We start from the raw sequence: 13,859 nt of genomic DNA, 5'->3' as shown, positions 1-13,859 counted from the left end.
CCTTTATATCAGAAGATCCCAAGAAGAAAAAAAACATCACATCCCTGACTTCACAGTCCATACAGGAGATGAAAATGCACCAAAGAGAAAATAACTTCAATCAGAGCTCTTGAGCACACCGGGCCCTGTCCATGCCAGCAGGAGAAGAAAGGCAAAGTCACAACACTTACACAGAGGACGTGCAGGACAACAGCTCCATGTCTCCTGTCCTCGTTCGTGAAGATGTCATTGGGGAACTCATGGAGAGCTGCAAAAAGCAGGGAGAGGGGGAAAGAAAGCTCAGATGTTTAATCAGCTCCTCACACCCACCCCACGAGCTGCTCAGTAGCACAGAGAGAGGCTGCCCAACCCAGCCTTGCAGCCACCTGCCAGAGGCTCTGCCTCACCTCCCTGGGGCTCAGCTTACCTTGTCCTCAGGCGCCACCTTCCCCAAATTCTACTGTGCCGTTTCCTGCTGTGGCCAGCACCACCCAGTGACCCACAGATGCTCCCCTAGAGCACAGCATGGCTCCTTCCTTGAGGGAAGCAGTCAGAGCAGGTGCAGTATCTCCTGGAGGGGCTGGCAGCTCTCTTCCCACTGCCCAACAATGCACAGAACCACGGAGAGGAGCACAGCAAGCACTTCACAGCCTTTGCTGCAAATGCACTGTTGCAAGTCACTGAAAGACAACTTCCCTCCATTTGCTCAAATGCCTTATTACTGCTCTGGATGTTAATTGGATTATGAATGTCTTAAGAACAGCCTGTTAATTAGGCTGCAGGAATGGCTTTGGGTTATAAATCAAAAAGCCAGTGTGAGGACGATGCTCTAACATTCAAGTGCTTCTCAGTAATTCCAGATTTTGAAACAACAGCTTTCTTCTAATGGTCAGTTCTTCACACTCAGCCATCAGCTGGAAAAAATCAAACTGCCTTTCACATCTTTAGCAGGCTCTTTCTGCTTTTCACATCTTTAGCATTAATAAAGCTCCAGCAATAGGGACTTAATTAGCAATTGCACAGAAGATTAAATGGAAAAACAATCCATCTCACTCTCCTGGTTTTGCTGCCTCTGAAGCAATAACTGAGCAAAAGGCAGCTGCATTTTAATTTTGTTCCTCATGCAAGCAACAGCTCTACCCAGGCACTGCACCAGAGGAGGAAAAAACTCTTTTTTACATACAGTCTTTTACCCAAAGGCTCAGGTTATGGCTGTTAATTGTATTCCTATGGATTGGAAAATTCTATAAGGAGTCCTAACAAACTAGCAGAAGCATCTTTAAAATATCCACAACAGAGGAACACGGCAATATCCTTCTCCTTTATGGGAACCAGCAATGCCTGTGACTTTTCATCACCAGTCAGAGCTCACCCACCAGGAGCTGTGACCACTTCCAGGAGCTGTGATTCCTTCCTTCCAAGGCAGAACTAGTCCTGCCAGGCTGCCTTCCCCTCCCACCCCAGCACATCTGCTGTGTTAGAGCTGCCAAAGGTTGCCAGGAACACCTTTTTTAGGTGTGCAGCCTAAGGAATTAGTCAGGGAGGTACCAGCTCAAGGACAGGACAGCAGGAAAACCCCAACAAGCAACACACAACACTGTGGAAGCTGAGAGACAACAAAGGTAAAGCAGGTGGAAAGGATTTGTCCTTCCTCAGCAAAACATCATTATGTCAAAATCCAGTGTTTCCCTCAGAGCTTTAAGAAAAACTCCTGACCAAAGGAAACACAGAGAGGTCTGCCTGCAGCAATATGCAAAGTGGTTTGCCAATACACGTGTGTGTGCTTCCCCTCCTCCTGCAGCTGCCTCTGAGACTTTACATTCATTACAGACAGATGATAAAAACACAATCCCTTTATCAAGAGTCTCTGGGAGGTTCAAGGAGCCTGAAGTGCACCTAAGGTAAAGGCATATGGGGAAAAACCAGTACAAAAATAGCATAAGCTGTCTCTAGTGTAGTGGCTGGGAATCCTGGCCCTCCTTCCTGTGCACAGCAGAAATGCCCAGTGCTCCCTCAGGTTCAGGTTCCCACCCCACACTGGCAGGAAATGCACCTGCTTTTCAGAGAAAATCCAAAATGTCCATCAGCACATCCTCCACGACATTGTCCCCAACACAAACACATTCAGTGGGTTACACTGGGAAACGTACAATTATAAACTAATGTATGCAAATTTGAAATCTGCTGCATTTTTATTAGCTGCATCAGGTGCAGATGAGTACAGATAAGAGGAGAGCTTTGCAAAACACAGGAGCTCCTTTCTAAGAAGAAATAAAGGGTGCTGCTGGAACACCACTCCAACAACAGCTGCCCTATTTAGTGGATTATAAAAGCCCAGACAGTTTGTTATTTCACTAAAAGAGTCCCCAGCCTTTGTCAGAAAATAGGTGCAGATTTTGCCAGGTTTATTTTGATTGCACAGAAAAAACCCCAACCACCCTGCCAATGAACCTAAACTCAAAGAATAAAAGACTTCTGCCTGATAATCCACTCTGGTCCTGCAGACTTGGCAGGTATCAGATTGGAGCAGCAGAAGGGCAGGATCTTCACAGAGCTTAGCACCTCCCCAGTAACCTCCTGCATTGTGGGCATCAGGCACAATTCCCAGGGCATTCCCAGGGGGTTCCAGCCCTTGGACATACACAACTCAGTCTCAGTTTTCAGTTCCTGAGGGTCACATTCCCAGAAAACCAAGGGCTGAACAACACTCCTTCCAGGGGTGCAGTTCTACCTTGCACGAGGGCAACTTGTAGAACTGTGGATGAATATAAGGATTATTCACATAACTGGAATTAGATGGCCATTAGCAAGGTATGGATTGGCCTTGGAAAGGGAGCTAAACATTGCAGGAACAGATGAGCATTAGGTGTGAGAAGCTGTGCTCTTTTGCACTTGACCCCAGGTGTTCTGACAGGCTGCTGTGCAGCACAGGGACCCCACACCTTTTGGAGACACCATCAAAAGGGTCTGGCCAGATTCAGAGGAAAAGTCTGGATCTACACCCACCAAGAGAAAATTATTTTGGTCATAATACAATGAGCTGGAATTAATTCTTGTCCTGTTATTCTCAGTCAGTGTGCAATTCTGTAAAACTGGAACCCTATTCAGGCCAGGCCACAGGTGACTTACAGAAGGTTCTGCACTGGCTGGCACAACACAAACCTGTCTCTGCCCAGGCCAGGTGTGCAGGGAAGGTGCTGCTGTACCACTCCTTGGGGGTGGCACTTTTCAGAACCCTCTTCCCAGCTCCTCCTTTCCCTCTCACATTTAATGTTCCCACCTCTTCAAAAGGATTACTTTTCCAAAAATCCAGCACTGTACTGGATCCATAGTTACAAATGCTGAGACATCCACTTACTCTTTTAAGAAGTTTTTATATTGCTAGCCAGTGTTTCTATTCTGAGGACAAGAAAACCCTTGGGAAATCTCCCACAGCTTTAAGAAATGAAAGATGTTCATTCAGTGAGTTACAAGCACAGAAAACTCATATTTACAGCCTTGGTTCATTTTCTCATGCTGTCCCCACAATTCTTTCCCTGTGAATTCTGCTGTTGTCACCTATGAGGGACAGATGTTAGTGGAGCAGACCTTGTGATGTGAACCCAGACAATGTCTTTTGCATCCAGGCTGATAGCTTTTTACACAGGGAAAGAAAAGTAAACTTTAAAGCAATTAGTCACCTTTCTCCCTGTACACTCAGAACCATTGTTTTAAACTCAAGCTCAAGATTGCTGCTGTGTTCAGGGTAAACAACAATACCACATTCTGCACCTGCCTGCAGAGTGTTTCACCCAGCTCCCTGACCCCCAGCAGCACCCCTGGACAGCACCAGCTGTCCTCCCTGCTGTCTGTCTGTCCCTCACAGGGAGCAGGGACCAGCCAGGAGGTGAGAGGGCTCAGGAACTGCTGGATCTGTGCAGCATCAGAGCTGCCACTGCCTGGAGACCAGCTCAGGCACACACACACAGCCCACCAAACCCTGCTCCCAGGGGGAGCAACATTAATCACCCAGCACAGGTAAGGGACTGTGAACACCTTTAGCTGCCTTTAAAATCAATGAGGTCAGTCAAATTCTCCCTGAAGGGAGGGCCAGTACCTTCATTTATAAATATATATAATAATGTTTTACTCTCTACTAAGTGAAAAGGGTGTTTGGATTGCAGTGGCATAAGCCAAAATGCAAAGAGAGCCAAACTATGGTGATACATCAATAATAAAACATTTTGCTAATGTTTCACTCCTGTCTCCACTTTGCTGAAAAGCAGCAGCTGAAGCAGCAAGGGGCTCAGAGCCCACAGTAAATCATGCAGCATGCCCAGAGGAACCATCCCACGCCTTGCAGGGGCTTTTCCAGGCTCTGTGCCTGACCCCTGGGGGGACAGGCACCCAACAGAGGTGGCAGCAAGAGGCAGAGGAGTGGGAGCTTCACCCCTGCTGGAGCTACTGAGGCTGGCCAGGTACCTGTTCACAGGGATGAGCCAGACAGAGCAGGTGTGGTGTGAACAGAATGGGACAGGTCTGAGTTTCTATTGAGCAACTTATGCCTGGGCTGGGGGAAGAAAGGAGGGAGGAGATGGAGGAATATGAGATGGTGAACCCTGTGCACCACGGGGAATTCAGAACTGGCAGCTCATTTGCATGGGAAGTGAGAACAAACATTAGTCCCTGCTACTCTGGAGGAAGCACTGGAGAGAAATCACAGCCTGGAAACAGCTGCCAGAGCAGCTCCCAGGGCCCTCCACTCCCATAGGAGTGGAGCAGCTCCACTGCTGCCTCACAGCACCAAGTCCAGGAAGGGCAGCTCTGGCCAGGCTGGAGGGCTGTTTTACCTGGCTGTGAATGAACATGCACACAGCCACAGCATGCATGGTTCTGTTCTGTGGGTCTCCCCAAAATCTGAGCAGCTTGTCATTCCATACACACCTGGCTGATAATTCTCCAGAATTTAACATGTTCAGAGCTTGCAAAATGCATCTCCTTTGAAAGAAGCATGTGAACAGCCCAGCCCCTGCACACTCCACACTGTGTGCTCCCTTTTTTCTCTACACTCTCCTGGCTGTGTGCTGGGTCACACTGTGCCCCCAGACTCAAGCCCTGCTCCATCATGGGGCTCTTTCCCTATGCCAGCTGCACACACACTCTCCTGATGCTTTCCTCCACTGCAGGAAGCACAGCCTTGAAGGAACAAACCCCTAAACACAAGCAGAGCCCTTGTGAAGTCAAAAAGGTTCTGCCTTGGCTTCAGTGCAAATGAGTTGCTTGCAAGGTCAGAGGTGCATCGAGATCCAAGGATAACAAGCACATATATCTCAGCAAAAATGGGGGAGAAATCAGAAATAATAAATAATATGCAACAGCATATGGTTCAGAGAGAGTTTAAGTCAAATAACAGCAGCAAGTGACCTTTAAAGAGAAGGGTATACTTTCCTTTGTTCAGTACAGGAACTAATTTCTGTCACAGCAAGAATCTGGCAATTGTTTACCAGGATCTTTGAGCTTTTATATTCCTGTGTTTCACTTGATCATGCTATAGTTAAGCTGCTTTTATATATATATAAAATATATATATAGTATACAGTATATATTATATTATATATATATAAAAATATATACACTATATATATATTTATATGTGTAAATATATATTTTTATATAAATATATTTTATATATTTGTATAAATATATTTTATATATTACATTAATAATATATTATGTATTAGATATTATATATAAAATATATATTATATTAATATAATATATTATATATTATATATATAATATAGATATAAGCTGCTTATATATTTTTATATGTTTTTCTATTTTTTATATATTTATATATATATATATATATATATATATATATATATATATATATATATAAATGTATGCTTAAACTGACAGAGGGCAGGGGTAGATTGGATAGCAGGAAGAAATTCTTCCCTGTGAGGATGAGGAGGCCCTGGAACAGGCTGCCCAGAGAAGCTGTGGCTGCCCCTGGATCCCTGTAAGTGTCCAAGGCCAGGTTAAACAGAGCTTGGAGCACTCTGGGATAGTGCCAGGTGTCCCTGTCCATGGCAGGGGGTGCCACTGTACAGGTTTTAAAGTCCCTTCCAACCTTTCTGGGTTCTGCAGTAGATTTTGCTCTGCTCTGTGCCCCATCCTGAGCAGCAATTGCTCCCTGTGAGAGGCAGCACAGGGAGCTATCAGCACAAGTGCCAGTGGTACAACTTTTACAGACCTGAGCACAGCTGGTGTTGGATCAAGATGTTACCCTTGACAAATGCTTCTGCAAAGTGATCCATTACCAGCCATGCACTCTGGGCTGAAATAGCTGGTACAAGGAAGGCTCTTAGCAAAACCAAACAAGAAGAACAAAAGCCAAGCAAGAAAAGAACAAATCCCTGGCTGGTTCCTGTCCTCACACGAACTGCCAGAAATTCCTAATAATTTACTGGCTTAATTACAGCTATTCTGGAGTTCCCAGACTTCTTTTGATTTGGAACGGAATACAGTCCCTCTTTCATTAGCTTTATTTTGGGTAACAAATATTTATATTGTGTTCATATCCATGGGCAGGCTAACCAAAAAAGGCAACTTTACAAGAAGCACTTCTATAAAGCCACCTGGAAAGGAAGAGATGCTGCTGGCACCTCTCTTCTTTTCTGGGAAGGGGAAAAAGAGAGGGACTTTTTAATCTCTCAGCATCCCAAGTACTGGATGCAGGGGTGCCATGAGCTCAAAGGAGGGGAGCAAATTCCCCTGTCTGCTTCAGTCTTAGCCCCATTACAGGGGTAGCTGGGAACCTGGATTGGAGCATACAAAAAAAAAAAAAAAAAAACAAACAACCAAAACAGCCTCCTGCAAAGAACCAAACTTTTGGATTTTGCCAGAAACATGTTTAAAGTTGTGGCTTAAACACGTGGTCCAGGAATAAAGGCAGCTTCAACGTGGGCTGGCTTTGGCGAGCAGCAGGGCAATGCCACTGTGAGCACCTGGAATGTGGCACAGGGACAGCACCTTGGACCAGAGGAGGATGTGAGTGGGACAGAGATCCTGGAGTCACAGAACTCTTTGGGCTGGAAAAGCCCTCACAGGTCACAGAGTGCAGCCCCCAAGCCAGCACTGCCCTCCTGGCAAAGCAGGCTCTGCTCCAGGCCTCCCCCAAAGCCATCAGGGCAGGGATTTACTGCCTGCAAATGAATTTCAACATTTGAACTGTCCAGGCTCATCTGTGGAGCAGCTCTAATATGCTTTAAGCTCCATTGAATGTATAAATGCTTAAAGCTATTACAATCTCTGCTATTTTACGTTAGGCATCCCATTAACTATTTTCTTACTTTGATATAATCAGTGTTTACCATTATTTGGAGATTAGTTCTGGATAATGAGGACACATGGCCTGTCTCCTCTAGAGGGCCAGAGTTGGTTGAAAAGGCAGGGCAGCCCTGCCATGACAGGGAGCCCCTGTCCTGACACCCTGGGGAGCACAGGACAGGACCCAGAGCGTGTTAGGACTTTCCATTTAAGCTTAAATGACACCCAGAGGATCTGGTCCCTTCCCCTCTCAGCCACAACAGAAGCAATTTTCCTTTCCCATTTCCATCCCAACACAAGGTGTTTAAAGTGCTCAGGCACTTAAATCTTATGAAAATTATATTTAGCAAATCAGAGACAGTTCCATACTTCAGACATCCATCATTTAGCTCTTTGCATATAAAACTGGCAGAGAAAATTTCCATTCCAAGATTGCAAGGTTAAAATGCTACACCTACCTAAAGCATCTATAAAAGGAAATTAGAGCAATTCTTTACTTTGATAGAGCAATAAAAGTACATTAGAAGGGAATTCTTGGGGGTGTAAACATTAGCATGGGAAGGATTTCCAGGTGACAAAGCTCTCAGGATGACAGCCAGCCTTTTCCAAGGCATCCCAACATCTCTGGCTTCAGCTTGGCTTGGGATCAGCCACAAGCCCAGCTCTTCTGGAAGAGAGCTGCAGTCAGCTCTCTGGCTGGCTGAAACCCACAGCACAGGGGTCTTACTTGTGCCCTTTGAGCATCACCACATCTTCTCGAGCTCCTTCTGCAGTTCATTGGTATTTCTGAACACCCCTCTGCTCCTCCAAGCGTAGCTCAGACCCTCAGCTCACACCAACTGCACACCTGACAGGTTCCTCAGAGTTACCTGCTCATGGTCTGGACATTATTTAATCCAATTTTAAATCCAATTTTTCCAGTTTTACTGCACTGTGATGCAGTAGCTGAAAATGTCCAGGTTCAACTGGGAGGTTTCTCAGCCTACTTATTACCCTACCACCAGCAATTCCCTTACTCCAGGCTGAGATTTCAACAATTTTCTCAGTGTTGCATGCATTCATCATGCACCTGGCAATGACCATCTCAGAGAAGACTGGGACACATGCTGTCCCAAGAAATGGGATGAAACACATTATTTCTAAAAAGAGTCCAGGCAACTGCACATCATTCTGCTGAGCAGAGTGAGATGGGAACTGGGGATGGCTGTGGAAAGAAGAGGATGCAGCAAGCAAGATCTTCCATGGATGGGAACCACCACGGCCTTGTCTAAACAAACTAATTGCTTTCCAGCAATTAGCACTGACTAAGGACCAATGTGACTCCCACAGCAAGGCTGTCACAACACCCTTTGGAATCAGTGCCCTCAGAGGGCTGAGGTCAGTGAAACTGGGGCTTCTGGCTCTCCAGCACAGCCCTGACAGAGTGCACACTTGCTGTTCCCCACACCTCACGTCTGAACTGCACAGGAAGCTCGGGAGATTTTTGTCTCCTTTGTAATTATCTATAAAGTGCCACTCTTCCTTCTTACTCTCATTTTGTCCAGGGGAGCATCCCTGACAGAGGAGCTCAGTGCTGCTCATGGGACCGAGCCAGAGAGCGAGCACCATCAGGGTCCAGATCCTGGGAAAACCCACACCTAGGCTTTGCTCTGTCCTGTGTCACATGGCAGAGCTGGGTCCTGCCCTTTCCTCCGGGGTCCCACTGCCAGATTTCAGTTTTGCTTCCTCTTTTCCTCCTAGCTGGTTCCTACACAGAAGAAGAAGTGGTTCAGTTTATTCTGTGACTGTGGGGAAAAGTGAACACGCAGCTCATGCAGATGAAGCAAAGTACACAGCAGGTCCCTCTGCAGTTATGCATTTTGCTTTATGGTGACAGGCAGGCTTAGAGCCCAATCTCCAGCATAAAAATCACATCAATCAATGTCAACATACTAGTCATACATCAGAAAGACAATACTGGCTTTAAATAGGTACCAGTGGTTGCAGAAGACGAGGCATTTCCAGAACTCCATCTCCGAAGCGCCTTTCATCTCACCCAGAAACTGAAAGCCCCTAAATATAGGACTACTGTTAAAAATTCATGAGCTTCAGCAGCTATTTATCAAAGTCATGGGAATAGGATATTTTCATGATGGTGAATGGCTTGACATTCATTACTAATAAGCAAATGTGCCCTTTATTACCATTTTAGAAGAGAACATCGCTCCTGATACCCAAGGAACATTGCATTACCACTGGGCCTTAGCATTAGTTTTGCTACAATACACACATCATTCCTGCCATCTGGATGCCTCATGCTTATGAGCTCCCAAATGATGATGTGCATGAGGCCAGCTCCCTGGAGCTTGACCACACCAGGCTGCTGGGAAGGTCTGTCCCAAAGGTGGGACTCCTCTCCATGAGCTGTACCCCAGACCACTCCTTAAAGGATCAATCAGAATGAAGAAGTGAAAGAATAGTGATGGTTTAAGTTTCTCATGTCTTTTATACATGCAAACATTAATATACTTTCTATGTGAACATGGAAAAAGCATTCACTGCTGTCTGCTGGAAGAAAGGAGAAGCAGAGAGGAAGGAGGAACCCCTTCATCTCCCTCACATGACAAGAGAAAGCTGGACACAAGAAAGGTTTCATTTCAGTGGATCCCCCAAGAATTTGTTCTTCCAAACAATCAGAGGGAGCTCCAAGGGCAGCTGTAATTACATCTAAATCCCCACACAGACAGAACACTTTTACATGTGGCTGGAGAAAGGACCATCTGTTTTACTAAGGTACTACTAGGCTCTTTTTTAATTTTCTTTTTCATCCCAATTATATCCTTTCCTCCCCTTCCTCCCTAAATGGAAGCACTGCATTGGTAATATCCAGAGTCTTAAAATAAGATTATGCTTTCAAATGAGAGAGTCTTTAAAGTCTTTAAATACCTTAAAACGGTGAACCAGTCTTTCAATCAATTCCAGAGGATACACTTACAACTTCATTATTCTGGAAGAGCCTATATTTACCAGGCAACAAATGAGAAGCATTCAGGGGAAGTGCCTCCAGCCTCTCCTTTGATGAGCACCCCAGAACCTCTCTCTGGTGCCCCTCCAGAGCTTCAGACCTGCCAGAGGAGGAGGGAAGGTGTGGTCCTGGTTCCAGAGGTGCCACCAGCCAGCAGGAAGGGAACCGTGACACAGCAATCTGTGGGGGCTTTTAAACTATTTCTCCTCTTGCAGCCCCTCCTAGCTCTGTTTTCCACAGCAAAATCCTGTGTCATGGAAAGGTCAGCTTGTCAGGGTGGAGCTGGCACTGCTGATGTTACAGCTACAGCTGCAGACAGAAAAAGAGCACCCCAGAGATGCTCTCCCATCAATGCCTTACCTAATACCTTCCATTTTACACCAAATATCATCCACCTCATCACCCTGTTCTTTCTCCTGCCACCCTGCCTTGCCTTCCAAGAGGGAAAAACAAGAAGGCGGCATTCCTATCCTCAAGGAAAGTCCCTTTGTGTGAAGGGCTGATCCCTGAGGAAGCCAGACATGACACACATTTTGCACAGGCTGGAATGGCAGAGGGGTCACATCATGGACAAGAACCCCCCCTTTGCATGTTGCTTCTCACTGAGCAAATTCCAGAGATTCCCAAAGACCACAGCCATGAGCTCACATCCTTCTTTCTCTGGCAGCTCTGGATGCACTCCTGGGATGAGGGACCCCCCTGCACCCCACTGGGTCCAGAACAGGCTCCCACACAGGGCAGTGACCACCTCCAGCTGCTGGGCTCAAATATTGACTGTGTGCTGCTGCCTGTGCCCTGACTTACAGGAAATCCATCAATCCCACCCATTCCCAACACAGCTCATGAGGGCAGCTCATTAAAACCAGCAGCCATCCCTTGCTGCCTGCTGCACAAACACCTGGGCAGGACAGCGCTGATTCCTACAATCTGCTATGGAAACTTGCTCCTCAGCTAGGACTGGGACCTTCCTGAGCCACAGGGAAAATGCAAATGCTTAAACCTCAACCTTTTCATGTTGTAAATTCACAGTCCAACTCCACTTCCTAACAATGCACATACAGTCTGCAGTAAAAAGTGGCCCAGAGTCCCTGAAAGCATTAATATAGAGAAAATCCACTTGCACAACACGTGGCTTTTAGTTTTAATGGCTGCAAGGAGACAGAATAGGTTTAAAGCAAAGCTAGGGAGGATGGTAAGCATCTCCTTGCATTTCAGCAGGCTACAGAAAAGCACTGTACCACTGAAGATGCAGAGCCAGAGAGCTGCTAAAGGCACAGAACAGCCAGGCAACCCAGTGAGGGACACAAACCAGCGTGGATGTGAGCAGGGACACAGAGGGGACACACCAGAACCAGCTGCAGAACCAGGCTGTGAGCTGCTCCCAGTGATTCATCCTGTCAGGAGGAGGCTTCCCTCAGCCACACACAGTGATCCAGGCTAATTTCCTCTGCTGACCTATACACTGCTGTGTCACACTCAGGGAACACATGCTAGACACTTTCAAAGAGCTTTGGGGAGGTTTAGCCAGAAGGGCAATGGATTTCAGTGGCAATCACACAGCTAAATACCACGTTTCCCTTGGTGGCATAACCTTTGCATAGCTGTTACACTTCTCTGCCATCAATAATCTGCAAACAGCCTTAAAAAGGCCTCTCATCTCCCTTGCATGAGCTATTTCAGGGGCACACCTGCTAAGGAACCCTGTGCACCCCAGTGCAGTCTCTGAGGGTGTTATTCCCAGGTACCATTCCAGCCATGCAGAAACCCAAAGCACAGCACCTCTCTCTGCCTGGTTACTGGTCAGAAGCAGGGTGAGGATGCAGTGGAGATGCAGAAATGTGTGTGCAGAGCAGCTGGGAGTCCTTTCAGCAGGGCAGGGGAAACTCTGGGTGTTTGCAGAGACTGAGGGCACATCACAACCCTATGCACTGCCAAGCTCAGGGCTGTGCTGCTGCACAAACCTTGGGCATGAAACAGTGAATCCTGGGGCTGCAGTGGTCTGGGAAAAGGGGATTGCTGAGAGCCAGGCAAGGCATGGCTGTGCATGCTAACAACCTGCTGCATGGCAGGGCCCTCCATGGCTGGAGCGACAGCAGAGCGCCCCAGCACTCTCCGAGGAGAAGCGCCACACACAGGCCCAGCAGCCAGCAGCTCTTCGTGCCCTGCCCAGCCACACACACACAGCAGGGCACTCTGCACAGCAGCACCTCTCTACTCACAGCTCCACACCCAAGGCTCTTCCTTGGCCTGTACACCCCTCTCAGCCCCACCAAGGGAAGTGGAGGACAAACCACAGCGAGCACAGCCATGAGATCCCACACAGGAACAGAGCAGTGAACAAACAGGTCCTGGCTCAGACATGTTTAGTAAGTGTTTAGTTCCTTTTTGAAGGAAAAGCCCTACGACATTTTAGCTACACACTGTGGCTAAACTGGATTTCCTAAAGCACAGGGGGCAGCAGCAGACTTCACTGTCACACAGGTGAGATGCAGGGACATCTCAGGGAAAACAAGGTGATAACAATGATAACAGCACGGTGCTTGGCAATCTCCTGCTCTGTTCTCCAAAACAGCCAAAAAGCTGTTTAAAGCTTTTCTTTGAAAGCCAAAAAGCTCTCCTCCAACCAAACAATGTCATGATTCTATGATAATTAACATAACCAACAGAAACCTGCCCTGTGAAGGCAGCGACCAGAGTGACCCAGCACATCTCTGCTGACACAGAGCCCAGCAAGGAGGCTGGGGTCACCAAACCAGGAGGGCAACAGCCTGCTGCTGGCCAGGATTAGTGCATCCCTACATTCCTGCACAAAATCAGCTCCAAAATGATGGATGGCACACAGCAGTTGCTGGCAGCTGCAAATTTGGAATTGGGCAAGAAGCAACCAAGTATTTGGATCACAAATACCCATCTGTTCCACTTCCAAGGCTCCTTTCCATGAGATTTCCCAAACTGCTGCAAAGAGCTGATTAATCCTCTTGAAGCACAGGCATCACCCTTGTCACTCCACTGAGCAGCACGGATGTGCAGGGGGACGAAGTGACTCATGAGATGTCAAAGCAGCACCAAACCAAGGGACTGCCTTGCACATGCACAGACTGAGATACTTTCTCTCCTTTCCACCAGGCTCAGCATCATCACCAGAAACAGCCCCACCCCTTCCAAACCCCAATAAAAACCCTGCAAGCTTGATGTTATGGGACTCAAACCACAAAGCTTTTATAGAAAACTAAATTATTTTCATTAAATGCCTCTCTCCTTCCTCCAAAAGCCCTGATTTTGTTCAGCTCTCTGCTGAGAATTTCCCTATCATAATTTGGCTCAGCCAGAGCAAATCAAAATCAAAGGAAGTTTTTCTGCTGACTGCTTTAATCCACCTGAAGCCCTAAATGTACAGGGTTGGCTGATTTCTAGGGCAACAGTGCAAGCTGGAAATAAGACAGCTTCAGAGGTCTGGACTCCTTGGAGGGGACCTGAATGTGGAATACAGCTCAGGCATTGAGGGACAGAGGATCTGACCCATCCCAGTGCTGGGTTGAAACCTGGGATGTGCACTTCAGCT

At 47.0% G+C, this 13,859-nt stretch overlaps 1 protein-coding gene across 2 annotated transcripts in view; it reads right to left on the bottom strand.

The window, feature by feature from the left end:
• SLC24A3 (solute carrier family 24 member 3) overlaps nucleotides 1-13,859 on the bottom strand; it is a 99,915-nt gene that overhangs the window by 45,556 nt on the left and 40,500 nt on the right. For both annotated transcript variants that reach the window (XM_066547751.1, XM_066547752.1), the window contains exon 3: nucleotides 171-247. The gene's annotated coding sequence lies outside the window, so the exon portion shown is untranslated. The remainder of the gene's footprint in view (nucleotides 1-170; nucleotides 248-13,859) is intronic.

This window comes from Molothrus aeneus, chromosome 3 (genome assembly GCF_037042795.1).
Source record: "Molothrus aeneus isolate 106 chromosome 3, BPBGC_Maene_1.0, whole genome shotgun sequence".
Taxonomy (NCBI): Eukaryota; Metazoa; Chordata; class Aves; order Passeriformes; family Icteridae; genus Molothrus; species Molothrus aeneus.
Note: the sequence above shows the minus strand (reverse complement) of the source record. Positions and strands in the feature narration are given on the sequence as shown.